Genomic DNA, 16,086 nt, shown 5'->3' with positions numbered 1-16,086 from the left:
AAATGCAAATCCTGTCCAATGAAAACAAACAAAGTTCTCCTAATCTCTCTGACAGCATTCCATGCTGGTGGCAAAATACTCTCTGAAGTTCTGCACCTAACAATATTTCAGGATATGGGAATTTCAAGGGTAGTTTCTTCTTTTTAAGGTAAGACAATTCTACTTTGATCTTAAGCGCTTTATGAAAGAGGTAAAAGTCAGAGCAAAGTCTCCTCTTGCTGCCCAAACATTATGGTGTGATCTGCTTTAGTCTTTTCTGTGGTAAGAGGTATTTGCTTGGAATAGAGCCTGGAGTTTATTTGCTATTCACATGGTGGAAGAATCCTTTGTATTTGTAACCATAAATATTGGGGCTCACAGCATCCTTTTACATCATTTTCTTACATTGTGTGTGGGATTTTTTTCCTGGATTTTACATTCTGATTTTCAAGCAGAACGCATTAAAGATAGAAAGCAAGCCCAGGGAGAAAAAAAAGAAAGGTATTTGTTCTTCATGCATACTTTTGAGACCTGATGATGAAAGATTTTGTGATTCTTATCTAATCTGATGGTTTCATCTTTTGGATAAAAATTCTACTCCCTTTTTATCCAGCAGCAATACATTATGAAAGAAAATACATCTCACAGAACCTTGGGATATATAATATTTGCAAGTTCTGGATCTATTCCCTGCCACTGTGCTAGAGATGGAAAAAGCCATTAAGTTTATCCGAATATGATTATATGATTTTAGGGATGTATGTTGCTTGAAATCTGAAGCCTTAAGAGTACATAAGGTTTCATTGAATGTGAATTAAATACAACTTCCAACTTTCATTGTTCACTATTTAAAACTTCTGTTATTAAAAAAAAACTTCTGAAAACAGTTCAAAACTTCTGAAAACAGTTTCTGCTGCATCATTTTTTTCCCTTGCACAGGAAGGTAGGTTGTTGTAACAAGGGATGTGATGTAGTAAACTTTCTCACCTGTTTTTGAGGGTTTTTTCTTTTTTTTTTTTTAAGTGAGTGGTGGAGCTGTGATGTGGAACCAAGAAAGAAAGGATAAGGTTATGCAGAATGGAGGATTTTATTAAAAGCCAAATACTATTCATAATTCACTTCTCCAATCTGATATTTGTAAGTAAACAGAGTTAGAATGTGGACATTAGCTCTTTGCATGTGTGAATTCAAATTAATTCTTTTGCCATGGAGAACATTAGTTTAATTTTGTTCCTTAACAGAAAGCTCATCAGTTCCTGGAGATGTTTACATTATGCACTCTTCAGGCTAGATAGCATGATATCTATGTCTTCCACAGCACTGAACACTCTATCAGATTTAAGCAAATCATAAATAACAACAATAATAAATTGTACACACAATAAACCATCATTTTCCTGGCTTTAAAGTGTGCCTGGCAAAATTTCAAAGGTCTGGAACTTTTGTCTGAGTACGTGTGTTTAGTCAAAACAATGCTCCCAAATCTTCCTTTTAAACAAATCCACTTCCCCAGACTCTTTCAAACCCAACTGTGAAATCCAGACTTCAGGATTCAGTACCTGGATTTATGTGAGTTATTTTCATGTTTTCCATGTCTCAGCTCACTAAGAGAATACTGGAGCTGATGTCAGTGTTACAAACATATTTCCTACCATATTTTTAATAAGAAAAAGCATTGAATCTTGGGAATATATATTTTGTTCTTGGTTGCTTCTATTGTGAGAGTCCATAGAAAGAAAATTGTAAAAAAAAGCAACAAGAAAAACCCCAAACCAAAATAAGCCTCAACAACAGGACTCTGGAGTTTTTTTCCCATCATTCTCTGATTCAGAGACAAGAGTGTTCCCTGGAAACTAAATAGGACTAGATAAAGAGAGGTAGTGGGGGGAGGGGGGGGGGGGAGCCATAAAAGGCAAAATTCAACTTTCAACCTAGATTTTTTTTTCATCAACTTTAAAATCATGGTTTTCATTACCACCTTCTACTGCTTTTCTAATCCCACAAGGCCTAACTTGACATAGCCCCTAGGCACTGAAAAATCTTTTTTTATGACTAGCTCTCTAATGTCATGCATTCCTTCTGATGTCTCCACCAAATCACTCCCATCATCTCCCTCATCATTCTGTTCCAAAGGAACTCCAACCTAACGCATACATCCTTGAAGTATCCTAAATTCTGTGTTGTGTGTCAGTGACAAACAGAACTCCTGATAGTTCATTTGTTAAAAAGCATTCAGAGAAGAGCTAGCCTTTCCCCTATGAATTAGTTATCATTCTTAATCTTATTTCTTAGTCAGATTATTGTATCAATGTAAAATTATAATGTACATTTTTCCTCTGCTGATTCAATTTATTGTTCATGTGGAGTGTTCTGGATAAGATACTATTTTTAATTTTAAAAATAAAGCAAGAAAATACACTTTACCAGAGCTGACAGATATCTTAATGAAAAACATATAAAGGCAACTATGGAAAACAATTAGACCCTCTTGCTGCCCAAACTCATTGGCCAAATCATTTTAAATCATCATCATGAGCTGTACCTAAAATAAAATTGCAAAACTGTATTTTACTTAACAGTGAGTTCAAACTGCACAATAACTAAATATTGCTCAGAATTAGTTTTTATGGGATTTGGATAACTAATTCAAAGATCCTTTGAAAATCCCAGCCAGAGCTGTGTTAATTCACACTCAAAGAAGAGAAAGGAATGTGTGTGCCAGTGCAAAAGTTAGTTAAGAGGTGATTTTACATTCCAGATCAATGCTATAATGTTCTGGACTGGATTGAGTGGATACCAGGAATAAATAACACATTTTCCCCTGCATTGAAGATCAAAGCAAAAGCAAAACATGGGTCTGATCAGGCATTCAGCTATCAGAACTTCTTTACACAGGACACACTTTATACCTCAATATTTTATATATATATATAGACACACACACACAGAGAGACATATAAGTTAAAACCCATCCAAACCCATTTAAAAATCTGTTTTGATAAGTCTTTTCAGTTGCTTTTAAAAATAAGATATTTGCATTTACTCTTTGCTCTTCGAGTAATACATTTTTCTTGAACTCCCTGCCACTCATGTCACCAGTTCACAATTTTCCACCACTGTAATCTACAGCAGTGCCTCTGCTAAACTCTTCTAAATAAAATTCCTGGTATTTCACCCAAAGAAAGATTTTCTTTTACAAAACAACACTGATATTTTTAGAACATATGCAAATCTTTGAGAACACATGCAAACCAAATACACTAAGTAACACTTGTTTCTGGTTGCTTGGGTCACAGCATTTTAGAACTCCCAACAAAGTATCTGAGTACTATATACTGTTTACAAGAGTGAAATTGTCAATAAATCCAAGACAGACAAAAGACTTCTACAAAGTCAACATTTGATCACTGTGATGAAATAAAAACTCATGTTCCCCTTCAGAGACTCATGGTAGGAGGACAAGGGTTGAGTAACTTGTTGATAATTTTCTGCTAGCGCTACATATATGATGGTTTCTTCCCATCTTTCTCCTTCACTCCAAATACTGCACAGCAAAGAGCAGAAGACCCTTGGCAGGGCAGAGGCTGCCTAACAGATGCTCAGTTGACCAAATGATTTCAGGATCACAAGATAATTCTGGCAGCTGTAGTGGAAAAAAATCCCTGAAGTCAAATGGTGTAAGCAGTGAGAAAATCAGCCTCAGGAATCCTTAAGGCAATCACACTGCATACTCCAACTGTTTTAGTGATCACAAAACATGAGATAAGCTATACAAAAACAAATTCTAATTCCTCGCTGGCTCATTAGCATGCAGAGACATGGACAAGTTGTTCATAAATCTGTGAGAAATTGATGTGAAGAGTCAGGGGAATGTTCCAAGAGAAAGGACAAGAGAAATTACCAAAAGACCTTTCTATGTCTGAGGCCAGGCTATTGTTTCAAGCAGTTCTCTGTGGTAGGATCATATTGTTCCTCACTAACCCAAGTGATCAAATCAGAATGGTGAAAATTACAGCTCCCTCTTCATGTGCTCAGCAGTTGCTGATGGCCACTGGAACCCCTGCCTTTCCTTGTGAATTGCTGACACCAGGAAGGAGAAGCTGGAAGGACTGCAGCCTGCACAAAGGAAAAAGCCCTTTCCTCCTTTTTCCTCTCACATAACTCTGCAGAACCAAAAGGCATAAAACAGGACTTAAATTAATGATTTTATTATGCAGGATACAAGAATAGGAAAGGGCTGAGTAAACACATGGAAAGAATAAAATTCCAAAGCTTGGTGTCATTAAGAGGCCCAGACTCCCCACTTCACATGTCTGTATATCATTTCCTTTCCTACAGAGGCTAAAGTCAGTACTGTGACTGTCAGTATAGGAAGCTGGAACAGTCACATTACTGGGCAATTGTTTGCAGCAGCAGAGCTGTGTCACAGAGGCAGTGGACTTCATGGAAGAAATGTCCCAGCACTTTTAAGAGTTTGCCAGTTGGATAACACTGCAACATCGGGTTCATAGATTTCTGACTTTTTTAAATAGGAACTGTATTTACATGCAGAAAGAAGGAAGGTTTTGATAGTGCAGGATTAAGGTGTGTTTATTTCGTGCTTGACTTCTACCATACAAAGGACTTTGTGTTACTCGTGCAGTCATACAATAGTCTGGAGGGTAATAGAAAACTCCTAAATAGAAGGAAAGAGAATGGTATTGAAACAGGAAGACAATCACCAATTCAAGTGAAATACAAAGGAAGCACTGTGAAGGCCTAGTCCATAACCTTGAAAAAGTTTTACATCATCTATATTTGAATCAACTTCATGATTTATCTGTCCTTTGAAATTAAATAGTTTAAGTACTGTTACTTTGAAAAAGGAAGAGTATAAGAAAGGGGAGGGGTGTTCCAAAGTGGTGGTACAATATGCCACTTCTTTTGTCTTTGTACAGTGTGCAGGCTACAAAGACACTGAAAGTGCCTCTGGGTTTCCTGTTTTGAAGAGGGAAATGTGATCATACAAGAATTGTCCATTGAGCATCTAAAACCTGATTCAAAACCACATGGACATTAAGACAAGATCACTTTCAAAATTGCAGAATACAACAATTCAACAGAATCAATCCAACAGAAAATTCATGTAATAAAGTTATTTTGTATATGCACAGGGCAATAATAATAGAGGCAGCTTTATACTGTAGCACCACTTCCTCTGAACATGCATTTTCTGAAGGCACAGGTAGTAAGCCAGAGAGGAAGGTGAGCTGAGGGGTGGAAAGCAAAAACAAGTTCAGTTAAACTTCTCTTTTATAATGTTTCTGTAACACAGAGATTGTTAGAGTTCCCACTTTTGCAATTTCTAATATAATTTATTATATTCTAATTATTAATATGTTGGACTGTGAATTAATGATAAAAATATTATTTTAACACGTTAACTCTTGCTTCTAGAGAGAATGTAAGTGTAAGTAAGTGCTGCAGGGTTCCCAGCAGAAAGGTTGTCCCTCTGTGTGCAGAGGATCTATGATTTCCTGACTGCTTAATTCTTCTAGACTTATGATTTTCTGAATAGGAATCTGGCAGTCAATTTGGAGGAGGTGAATTGGAGATGGAAAAGTTGTTTCAGGGCTAAAATCAACTTCTAAATCAATTAAACATACTGTGTAAGTGTGAGGATTTTGTTCCATCTGTTGTAAATATGAACACCTACAGAGCTCCTCTCAAAGCTAGGACTTCAAAAGCAACTGGCCAAATCCATTTGAAAAGATGGGATAGAAGCCCTAATTTCTTATTTCAGCTAAAGCAATTGTTCAGTGATGCTGCAAGCAGGACTCATATCTTGCTGTCTGTTCTGTGACTCTGAGCCTCACTCTGCTGCCCTGCTGTGGAACACTTTCCAGAAAGAGTACAAGCCTTTGTCTTGAAGCTCTTTCGGATTTAAAGCCACTGAAGAAGCATTAGGGAGATCTGCTCCTCCATTTGTTTTATTTATGGAAAAATACCATTTCCTTTCATTTACACCTATGGGTGACTGTGAGTTTGGCTTTTGTGCTTCAGTGAATATCTAGCCTGAATCTGTCTCATCTGCTGAGTACTTCAAGCTCAAAGTAAACCCCTGGCAGGACATGCTGTGCAGGATTCCTGTGTTCAGTCTGCAGAATCAAATCTCTCTCGTTAAGACAAGATTTGCTGAAAAATCAGAGCTTGAAATGCTTGTACTTTTCTACTATCAAATGACAATTTGCAGAGGCTAGCATGTTCCTACCTGGAAGCACTGACTACTAGAACAATTGAGCTAAAACTTACAGCAACTTTTGCACTGCAAAATCTTATGAAGAAAGGAAGAACAGGAAGATGGATACAAAAGGCTTGTTTATCCCAAAGACATATTCTGCAACTCATATTCTCTGATTTCATATTATAGAGTAGGGAACATCTAGGGCACGACAAAAATGTCTTTTGCCCATGTCTGAATTGCCTTTGTGGAAAAAAGGGCACAAAAAAAGCAATGACAGTCCTGTTCCAGCATGAACCTGATCCACATCCAGATTCAAGAGCTACAGACTTGAAATGTTTGGGTGTAAAATCCTTCCTTATCAAGGAAAATCCAGTCATGACATCTTTTCTGAACCGAGTACCAGATGCTTTTGGAAGGAAGAGTCATTTGAGGAAAAGACAACTCAAGCCTGATATGGTTTAATTCACATTTCATAATATGTTAATTATTTGCAGAAAACCTTGTGATTTACATCTACTTGTGGAAATGCACAGATGCAAACACCAAGATTTATTTCTTACTATAGATAGGATTAATCAAGTCTATAGTGCAGAAAGCAATGGCTATAATATAGCAATGGCTATGCAAACACAATCTGTTTTCTGGGGTGTTGTCTTGTAGATAAGAAGCTACAAACTAATATTTTGTATTTAGATCAGAAATTAAAATTCCTAAAAATTTACAGTAGTGCAGGGCTTTTTTTGCCTCTGGTTTCATTCCAAGAGTCTGGGACATGTCCACTGAAGCACACAGCTGCAGTGGCTGAAGATATTACTGCACCCACGGCTGTCTCATCTCTCCTCTTGAGACTGCTAAAGGCAAAATTATCTGCCCACAGTTCAGCCACTCTGTTTCATAGTTTTCACACAAATTGACCTCTGTGAGCAGTTTAAGCTCATGTGTGAACAGCAGCAGCAGAATTCTGAGCATTATCCTGCTGCTGCTTCTCAAGGGCAGACGTGCAAGGAAATGAGCTGCGACAGCGATAGCTGCAGGCTCTGCAGCAGGGCACAGTGTGACAGTGAGGGACCACGGGGAAAAGAGCTGCCACCCTGGCTGTGCACTGTCACTGAGACCACGGGGAAAAGAGCTGCCACCCTGGCTGTGCACTGTCACTGAGACCACGGGGAAAAGAGCTGCCACCCTGGCTGTGCACTGTCACTGAGACCAGGGGGAAAAGAGCTGCCACCCTGGCTGTGCACTGTCACTGAGACCAGGGGGAAAAGAGCTGCCACCCTGGCTGTGCACTGTCACTGAGACCAGGGGGAAAAGAGCTGCCACCCTGGCTGTGCACTGCCACTGAGACCAGGGGGAAAAGAGCTGCCACCCTGGCTGTGCAGTCATTGCTCTGCAGAGCTGCCCATGTGAGACCCAGGAGCTGCTTTTGGCTCCAGAGAACAAAGGTTACCCACTGCCTAATATTTAAACAGTTTGAGCTTAAACATAAGTTGTTAAATCAAGTGGCTTAAGGTGAGCTTGTAGAAGAGCCTCTGTAAAGAGATCTGAGAGACAGAAAACAGGAGTCCTGAGAAGGAGGGCAGTAATACAAAAGGGTGTCTATTCACACAGCACTAAACCTCACAGGGAACAAATTCCAGCAGAATGAAAGTAATGTGGCTACCAGCAGCTTTTGCTCATGGAAAGAACTGCACTTCTGCAGTGTCACTGTGAGCTAGCAGACATTTTTATTAACTAAGAACTATGGGAAAGTCCTATGACAAACAGACTGTTAAAAATGCAGAACAGGTCAGCAAAGAAGAAACAAGCTTTCAAATATTTATATTTTTTTACACTTTGTATTTTTTACATTTTATATTTTTTACACTAATTTTATATTTTTTACAATTGAAAAAAATTTTTGTACACTTATAAAAATTGTGTAAGCTTGAATGTCCATAAACTCCTGGAATAATTTAGTCTGGAAGGAAGCTCTGCAGCAGGCCCACACTCAGAGCATAGACAAAGCCAAATTTAAAATTGGACTCAACTTGTAGATTAGGCCTGGTTTCTCAGCTATTAACAATGACTAACCAACCTGATTTTTTTTTTTTTAACAGCTGTTTGAAGGGGTAGCTTTCTCATCCTTTAAATAAATGTTCGCTGTGCATCTTATTTGATGTCACAGCAGAAGGAAGAGGCCAGACTTCGTTCAGCAGACTATTGTGAGTTTGACATCACAAGAGAAGAGTCCTGTAAGAGCCATGCTGAGAGAGCAATGTGCACACCCACCCTGGCTTTAAAGCACAGAGACTGTAAAGACATGCTGAGGTAAACTGCAGCGTGCAGCGTGCCTGGGACAGACCTCAGTGAGCATCTCCCACAGCACAGCTAAAGCGCCTCCTCAAGGGATGACTCACAGCATTAGGCAAACTGGAGTCAAAATACAGCTTCTTTAGCATTTAATTACAGGTCTTAAAAAGAAATCTATGTTATAGAAAAATGTTTTAAATTAAAAAAATACAGTCTTATACCACAGAGAGGAGCAAGAAGAGACCTGCCTCAACAGCTTTGGCTGCATCTGCACTGTTTTCTCTGAAATCACTATGCAAATAGAAACTTATTCTATGCAGTTCATGCTCTCAGCTACCAGGTCAAAAAGTCAATAGAAAAAAAAGCCTATTATGAAAATCTTATGTTTCACTACAAACTCCATTGAGGATTCAACTGAGCTTGTTAGGAGAACAACACTATTCAGTGTAGTACAGACAGTGGACACACCTGCCCCAGTGTGGAGAAAATAAAGTTTGAGAAGTCACGCTTCCATCACTGACTGAAGACAAAAAAAAGAGTGTACAGTGAGATTTCCAGCCTCAGTCCATCAAACTAGATTTGGCACTGTTTGTGGGATCTTATTTTTGGGCCAATGTCTCAATCTCAGAAATAAAACCTCTCATTTTTAGTAGGCCAGTGTTTGAAAAAAATAATCAAATATAAAATATGCTCAAACATACCTGTGCAAAATTAATTGTATGGCTGGATTCAACCCTCTCATTTATTTATTTATTATTCAGCCAAAACTATTTAGTAACAAGTTCTAGCTGTTTTAATCTCTCTACCTCTCTAAGAGTTGCTGATAATGAACAATATTTCTGGCTCTCCAGCTGCAATTAAGTGTTATTCTTCCCAAAAGAAAGGGAAACATCTGTGTTTGCATCATGCTTTGTTAACCACCTAGCACCTGGATCACAGTTCTAGGAACATAGTCTGGCAACTCTAAAGAACTCTAGAGAATTAGAGCCCAGACATCATAAATAGTGACAAGAATTTGGTATAGAGCCATATCAATCTGTTTTGAAAAAAATCCAGGTTTTCATGAGTGATTGTCCTAACGTCAAAGTACACAAGGTATGTTATGCTAAATCAGGTTTACAAGCAAAGCTTGTAAAGAGAAATTAGATACATCTAAACTGTATTGCAGAGATTGAAACCATAACATCAAAACTTGTCTTTTTTTCTTTTTTCATTTTTTTTAAGTGTAGGTAAATTTAAGTTTGCTTACAGAGCAAATAATTATTTAACTCCTTTCTCCAACAAAGGAGTTCTTAGTTGTCTGGACAGACAAGTTCTGACAAATCTTCCTGTGAGGGTTTAAGGAGAATTCAGTTAACCCTGTGCTACCCATCCCACCCCTTGGAAGGAAACTTTTCCTGGCCATGGAAAGAAGTATTTAAGCCAGTAACCCTCAGCCCAGGGGAGGTAACAGCTTAAATTGGCCGCTCTTTTCTTCACTGCACATGGTTTGGAAACTGAAGGCTTACAAAGACCACATCTACTCCAGGCAAGACAACCTTGCAGATTATCTTTACCGGAAACTTCATGCTTTGGTAGTTCTGAATGAGTCTGGTTTGATGGCTCACGAGTTAGAGTATGAGCACTGATGATTATACTGATGCTTTGATGTTTTCTGCCTTATGTCTGTAAGGTTCACTAGGCCCTTGAAAAATAGCATGGCATTTAAACCACTCATGTTTGTGCTCTCTGATGTTTCATTTCCTGTACCTGTGACCTTAATGGCTACTTTTAACTTATTTCAATAATTTTTCACTCCTGAATTACTACTGTCTATCTCAGTTTTGACAGAATTCTTTTAAAGCTATTTCTGAAGAAATATACACATTTTAATGGCCTTAAATGAAACTTTGGTTCAGAATAATACTCAGAAGCTTGCAGTGTACTGTGCCAAATTAAAGAACAGAAATTTGATGGTTTTTTATTTAATCATTGACTGAGCGAGTCCTGATAATTCCTCATGGAAGATCTGCAGAATAACCTGTATAATGTCATCTTGTATTTAAGTAGCTTTCAAGTTAGTTAAAGAAGGAATCCCTCTGCCCACTCCCTGGAAGCACATTCAGAACACAGATCTCCTCTCTGCAGTTGCAAAGCAATGTGCTGCACAGCCCTTGTCCTAAAAGCAGCTTATCCCTTCCTGAGCAAGCAGGTACCAGGCACACAGCTCTGCCTGTGTGATTTATAAATAAATCCTGCAGAAGGATTGATGGTGTAAATAGATGTCAATGGGTCTGTCAGATGCTCAGCTGGAGAGATCCTGCCTGCTGTGTGCACACCAGGGAGCGTGAGGGTGTCCAGGCTCAATGTAGGAGTGTGGGAATGCCTGAAAGAATGGGATGTGTCAAAGTAGTGACTGCATATGAAATTAAATCTTTAATTTTGGTAAAGCTGCAGGGAACAAATAGTTTCAATGCCAGTTTAAAAGGGAAGGCCTTTCAAGACAATACTTCTGAGATTTTTTTTTTTATCTTTCTTTTTCACGATAATTAATGATTAGACTGAACCAAAGCACCACAAATCTGTTTCCTATCACTTCCTCCTCTTGTAAACTAAAAAAAGAAAAATGTTTATAGGTCTGCCAACTACAGAAAGCTGTATATTTATTTTGTTCACTGGGAATTTTACACACTACAACAGCACAGAATTATGCAAGGGTTAGTAGGAAACACTACTATTATTTCTAAAACATACATTGAGATATTATTAGAAAGGATTATAGGCCATGTTTTTGCTTTGATGCTAAAAATAAATTAGACTAAAATAATTTCTGCTGTGGATAATTTCTCTGATTATCTGTGCATTCAAGTAATTCTTACTTTTGTTTCCACTATAAAAACATTTATATTCTCCACCATCATTTAGGCTGGAATGCAGATATTCAATACATATTGCTCTTTTCCTAGCATGGCTAACTTGCAGGCAGTATGTGAGGTAGGTCAGCTCAGGCATATCCATTTACTTCTCCATTGGAATGTCCCACAGGGTCAGGCAGTGCACAGAGGAAAGTAGTTTCTGGGTGTGATGTAACATTTGTAAACCCAATGCACTCATCTGTCTGCATTGCACTCATGTTTTAAATGCTTTTATGTGTACTGCAGCAACACTCAGCAGCCCCGGACACATGGCAGAACTAAGTGCTACACCTGTACACACCAACCAGCCACCCTGGTTTCAAATATTAAGCCTGGAGCTTGTCTTCTAGGTAAGCATTTGATTGCTTTCCTTCATCCCCTTACACAGTGATGTTAAGTCTCACTAGTTGCAGCTAACATTTCCAGGGAGCTCCATTTTCAGGATACCTCCTCAGCCTAGAGGCAGAAGTTGGCCTTTATTGTTCCCAAAGCCTGTCTAACATCAGATCAAATCAACACACAGCTCTGTGACAATTGATTTAGTTTCATAAAAATAGCCAGTACAGTACTAAAAAAATACTATTTCTAGCAGCAATTCCTCACAATGCAATTGCACAGCCAGTGGATACTCACAAAATGCCCCAAATATTCAAGGAGTTAGCTGTCATGAATGTCAAGAAAGAGACTTAGCCATGTGCTCCAGGGAAGGTAGTCAAAGAGCACAAGAGAAAGACCAGCTTATTTGACATAAAGTTGCTTTCAAGCACTTCAGAAAGTTACAGGGACACTATCATGACAATGATAATGATGAACATTTTCAACACCTTGGCCATTTTCACAATTGTAACATTTCCAAATGTGGAAATGTTGCAGTGCTGCCATCCAAAATCCATTTCACAGTCTGCCTGACTGCTCTATTGGGTTTTTTCATAGAATAAAAACAAAAGTAGCTTTTCCCCCATCCCTAGAAGGTATCACTGTCTTGGCTCCAGGCCAGATGGTGCAAATGCTCTTGGTCACATGGACAATTGCCTGCTGACATTCAAATCCACTCTTCTAGCCTTTCATATCTGTGTTATTCTCCTGGGTCTGTGCCTACACAGATATCATTTAAGATCAGATCACATAGTTATGACAAGCAGGGAGCTTCAGTTCAGTCTGGTAGCTGAACCTTTGACACCATTTCTGAACTTAAACGCACAGAAGAAAAAGACAGCAAAGGAGATGAAGGCATGGCTGGAACTCACTGGGTACTCTTTGACACAAAAGGACAATATCAAGAGTGGACAATATCTAAAGCCATGTGTAGAAATTTCAGAGGCTTGTTTTCCAGATTACCACTTTGACTACATATTAAATATTCTACTTGCCAGGTGCAAAATCTCCACTGCCTTCCAAAGTCAAACCCACCTACTGCGTCTGTATCCAAGACTGACCTGAAACTGTCCAGCTCCTGACAATAAAGGTCTTCCCTACTTCCAGATTTCTTTGAAATTGCCCTCCTCTTTCCATGGTGAAGTAGGAACTGCAGATCCAGAGAGTTTTGGGCTTGGGTTGTTGGGTTTTCTGTAGGGAACTGTTTGTTTTTTTGGGTTTTTTCAGAAGATTTGTTCATAGTATTGACATTGAAAATACCTATTTTATAAATGTGATTCTAACCCTTCCCTAACCACTATAATTAATTAAATAAATGTCAGAAGGATAAATTACAGTGTGAGTGGAACATCTATATATGGCCACATCTCATATAATTCAAATACAATAATCTGTTTAAAAAGTAGAATTTAATATATATATTAAGTATAGTGTAAACCACTAAAAGCTTAATCAAGTGGGGATAAGGATGAGATTTCCAGTATGGACACCCAGTCCATGAAACATCTATTTTTCTTAGCATACATATATATGAAATAATAGGAACATGTGAAACACATTGACACTTCTCATCTCTTACTGTGCTTTAAAATTGCTTTAAAATGAGCAAAAACACTGCATTTTTTCCTGTCAGTGAAGATTTGATTTGGATTTTACTCAGGTGTCTGGTTACTTTTCAATACCTTTTCTAAACAATTCTGTCATTCTGCACTCAGGACAAGAATATCATGTACATGCTATACTATATACGAGCAGAAGAACCTGTGCCTAAAATATGTACTTACAGGCCCAAAGATGGCATATTGCACATTAAAACTGCAGAACATCTACTTTCTTTTTTGTAAATGGAAAAAGTTGATCAGTTTAAAAGAAGTGCCACTCTCCTGTGATAGGGCATGCATTTCTTACAGACTCTGCAGAATACCCATAAACTCCTCTCTACTATCTAATATTTTTCCACTTTAAAATAATAGAAATAAAATATATATGTATATATATATAGCCTCTTGGTCTCTTGGTATGCATATGAATATATATATATCTTTCCCTATTTATGAGGGCACAAACTCTACAGGATATCATAATCAACACCAGATTCAAGAAACTTTTCAAATTAATAAACACCAGACAATTTATTGTTCACTAACATTTAATTTAAAATTGTACTACTGTTGCTGCATTTAATGCTGTGAAATTTTTATAGTAAGCTATATAGAGCTGATTGGAACCATATTGTATAAATATGTGGCAATAATCTGCATGAATTATTCTCTTACTGTGTTCTAATTTTGATGTTACAACAAAGGCTACTTTGAGAAAAAGGATATATATCACTGCAAGTTATGTTTATTAAGATTGATTTGGGAGAACTAGAGCTGTAGAGAACTTGTGGGCCTAAGAATATTTTTCAGAATAAAGAACTGCCAAGTGAGATAGCTATTAATTAAATATACTGGAACTCACACTGTAATTTTCATAGTTACACACTAATAACACAACTATTAAGATAGTAATTCAAAACCAAATATTTTCCATTTTTTAAAATTACTAAAATAGTTTCAACCTCAATAGGAATTTTCCATGCACTTCCAACAGGTTAAGTACTACTTATTACCCAAACAAACTTACAAGTTTAAAATTACTTTGGTTAAGCCTAGGAAACATTTGTGGAAGCAAAAATAAATAAGCTTTAAACTCCTTTTATTAAACAAGATTGCTGAAAATCAAAGAAAAAAAAATAAAAGAAAGCCAAACAAATAGCCTAGCTCAAAGCACAGGCAGAATGAGCACGCACTTAAAGCATGTGCACAAAACTTTAATTAAGTGTCTCTTGTGGCAGACTTACAGAATTTGTCTGTTTTCCTAGAAACCTGCTTTTCCAAAACTTTGAAGGACCTACATTATATCTGAGAACTCAACAACCTCATTTTCAAAGCATATGAAACCAACTCTCAAAACTGACTTGAGATCACCCACACACAGTGTGAATTTTTAACATATCTTTCTTTGACCTTATAAACTTAGTAAGGCTGGAGTTTTTCTGGCTTCAGAAAAATACTCAAAAATGTGTAGGATAAGGTGAAATTTTGCAAGAGGATTAAAAGAGAACCTTTATTTTTTTAGATTTCACACAATTTATGGAGACAAATTTTTCTCACACTGGCCATGAGCAGTTTTGCAATCAGATCACTCTCTTCCTTCTGTCCTATCATCTTCAATTTTCCACCCTCTGTAGCATACCTATTTCAGGCAGGTACTTTCTTTTCCTCTCTTTGCCAGTACAGTGTTTAGCTCACTAGGAGTAAACATGTGAATGAGCTTTCCAGCATTACCACAATATAAAATTATTATAATAGTTCTTTGCACTTTCTGATTTTGTCCACTCTGAACACAGACAAGAAGCAATTAAGCCAAATAAATTGACCAGAAGTAGTTCTTCCCTTATTGAGCTGTACACAGTCATTGGCTGCAAAACACACGTGGTATCCAAGCCTTCACTTCATTTTTTTCTGACTTTGTGGCAGCAGACAGCTTTGGTGCAGTTAACTATAAAGTAATATGCTAAATATGCAAGACCTGTCATCTTTGCCATCCAAGCTATTCTGCAGCCACACAAGCAGCCCAAAATATAAACAAACACGTAGGCAATGGCTAGTTAATTTGGGAAATAGCCCATCTTTCTCAAAGTGCAGGGAGTCAAGTAACATCCTCCTTTTGCTCTGGAAAGAATGCTCCTCTGGCCAGCAGACTCCAAACCACAGCAGATGCGCCCACAGCAGCTGCTGCTGCTCCTACAAGGCCCTCACAGGCAAAATTCCCCCAAATCTCTTCCCACCATGTTTCTGGATGTGCCAAGAAGTTCAGTGCCACAGTCTTGATTGGCCTGGATCAAAAATTCCCAAGCCTGTTTTGTTTATTTTTTAATATGTGTTTCTTCAGTGACTGGAGAATTACAAGAAAAAAATAATTTTCAACAAGAAACTTTTTAGAATGAATTACACGTAAATTTCTGCTTTCTTTTTTTTCCCATCAAAAAGCTCCAAACCCTAAAATAAACCACATAAATGATTCTCAATACAGATTATAAATTGCTTAGGTGAGCCCAGACTGAATCTGAATTTTGAGATTTGGAAGGATTGTTAAGTACAAGGAGTACAAGGAGAGGAAAATAATTAGAACTTTGTTAACTTCATAAGGAAATCAAAGGCAAGCTGGAAAAATTACCTGCCTTCTGCAAAGAAATATATTGAGTATACTTTCCCTGAAGCTGTTGAATGCATAAATTCCATATTTTCTGAATTTAAAAGTTTCGGTGGGGGGAAAAAT

General features: G+C 37.7%; 2 long non-coding RNA genes across 3 annotated transcripts in view; one reads left to right on the top strand and one right to left on the bottom strand.

Annotated features, from left to right (window-relative positions):
• LOC134416065 (uncharacterized) overlaps window positions 1–16,086 on the bottom strand; it is a 176,009-nt gene that overhangs the window by 155,706 nt on the left and 4,217 nt on the right. The window lies entirely within an intron of this gene.
• On the top strand, window positions 40–13,094 carry LOC134416078 (uncharacterized). Its single transcript, XR_010027175.1, has 3 exons — window positions 40–148; window positions 11,632–11,735; window positions 12,759–13,094. It is a non-coding gene; the product is annotated as an uncharacterized LOC134416078 (long non-coding RNA).

The sequence above is a fragment of the Melospiza melodia genome, chromosome 1 (assembly GCF_035770615.1).
Source record: "Melospiza melodia melodia isolate bMelMel2 chromosome 1, bMelMel2.pri, whole genome shotgun sequence".
NCBI lineage: Eukaryota > Metazoa > Chordata > Aves > Passeriformes > Passerellidae > Melospiza > Melospiza melodia.
This window is presented reverse-complemented; position numbering and strand designations above follow the sequence as displayed.